The sequence below is a fragment of the Pteropus vampyrus genome, unplaced genomic scaffold (genome assembly GCF_000151845.1).
Source record: "Pteropus vampyrus isolate Shadow unplaced genomic scaffold, Pvam_2.0 Scaffold24193, whole genome shotgun sequence".
Taxonomy (NCBI): domain Eukaryota; kingdom Metazoa; phylum Chordata; class Mammalia; order Chiroptera; family Pteropodidae; genus Pteropus; species Pteropus vampyrus.
In genome coordinates this window covers 1-1,754 of record NW_011912974.1, presented here as the reverse complement: position 1 = coordinate 1,754, position 1,754 = coordinate 1, and the positions used below count along the sequence as shown (strand labels likewise).

At 38.0% G+C, this 1,754-nt stretch overlaps 1 pseudogene; it reads right to left on the bottom strand.

The window, feature by feature from the left end:
- Window positions 1–976: 976 nt before the first annotated feature.
- Window positions 977–1,096, bottom strand: LOC111735355 (annotated as a pseudogene).
- Between the last annotated feature and the right edge of the window lie 658 nt (window positions 1,097–1,754).

Here is a 1,754-nt window from a genome sequence, read left to right as displayed (position 1 = left end):
AATACATAGCTCCATGACATAACAGAACCACAAATTGTATGATGTTAGCTATCATCAGCTTCTTGAGATATTTGGAACTCAGAATCAGTGTTACTTTCAGGGGTCCACCATAACTCCCAAAACAAGGAGGGTGACTGACATGTTTTACCAATCGTTGTTGTAAGGTGAGAAAAAATGTGGCATATGAAATTCTGAAAGAAGACATGTCTTTTGGGAGACTGCCAGGGTGAAACTACATGATACCAAATACTCAGGAAAAAAAAAAAACAACAATAATTCACTTAGACATCTATTTGCTAACAGACATCTGGATGTTTGAGAGGATGTAGACATAAAATGTGATGACTGCCTAAATTCGACGCCATTTATCCAAATATTGTGCGTTGCTTGGAAACAGTTAAAGATTTGTAGTATTAAGATACAAAATGAGATAATGTCCCCTTTGAGGCTTGTGCCTAAATTGAACATGACACTCATTCTTAAATAGTCATTCAACATTCAGTCACTTTTAACATGCAATTGACTTTTGAGATTGGTCTGAATTGCCTAGAGCTTGGACCTAAGTTCCAGAAATGTTAAAGAAAATACATTTCATATTTTCTATCTTCCAACTTTGAAATAAGACATTTATTTCATATTGTTTTTAAAACAACTCTTTGAAAAGTATTAATTTAAAATCAATATTTTCCCATAATACACTTTCCCACCAATATTTTCCCATAATACACTTTCTGGTTTTATTTACATAACCATTATACATAAATAGGATACATTGGTGACTTGATGTGAGAGTACTCTGTCATGCACAGGAATCTGCTCTCTCAAAAGCTACTTGAGTACAGTATTATTCCTCTGATGAGAGGCATTAGTATCCTTCAACCAATCACCAATTTTATTTATTCTAAATGGTCCACTTTGAAAAATTGTATACCGATATATTTCTCCCATCATTTTATTTTTATTTATTTATTTTTACTGCCTACAGCACCTGGTATTCCTAGGTGGTCTCCCATTTAAGTACTAAACCAGGCCCGACCCTGCTTAGCTTCTGAAATCAGACAAGATCAGGCACATTTAGAGTAGCATGGCCGTAGACTTACCTCATTTTTCAGAGTGGTATGAGTATGGAAGCAAGGCACAAATCCAGGTTATTTAGATCAATTTCATGTTCTTAACCCTCACTGTAATGCTAAGAATGCAGCCCAAGTTCAAATCCTGGCTCTGCCTCTTAGGATTGGTGACTATGTATGGCATCACTGCACATCAAACTCATCAGCAAGTTCTGCCTATCCTACTTCTCGAGCATGCCCCAGGTCTACCTACTGCTCTCTACGTCCCTTCTCTAGATAACTGTAGACTGAGCTCCCTTCCTCCAGTTATACCCTATACCCCAGTCTGATCTCTTCTCCATATCACTGATAGAGTGATCTTTCAAGAGTATAAATCAGATACTGTCACTCCTTTGGTTTAAATATCTCCAACAGATTTCTATTTCTCTTAGAACAAAATCCAAACTCATTCCAGGTCCATATGCTGGCTCCCTCACTGACTTCTTTCACCAGAGTCTCTTTTATTAAGCTCTGGACTGTCGGAACCCCTCTCTGTACCTCAGACACAGCGAGCAAGCCCTTTCCCACTTTACAGCCTTATAGTTGCTGCTCCCTCTGCCTGAAATGGCTAATTAATTCTTGTGCTGAAGATTTCAACTCAAATGCCATCTCTCCCAAGAAGATCTAAAGGAGCCTCCCTCCTCC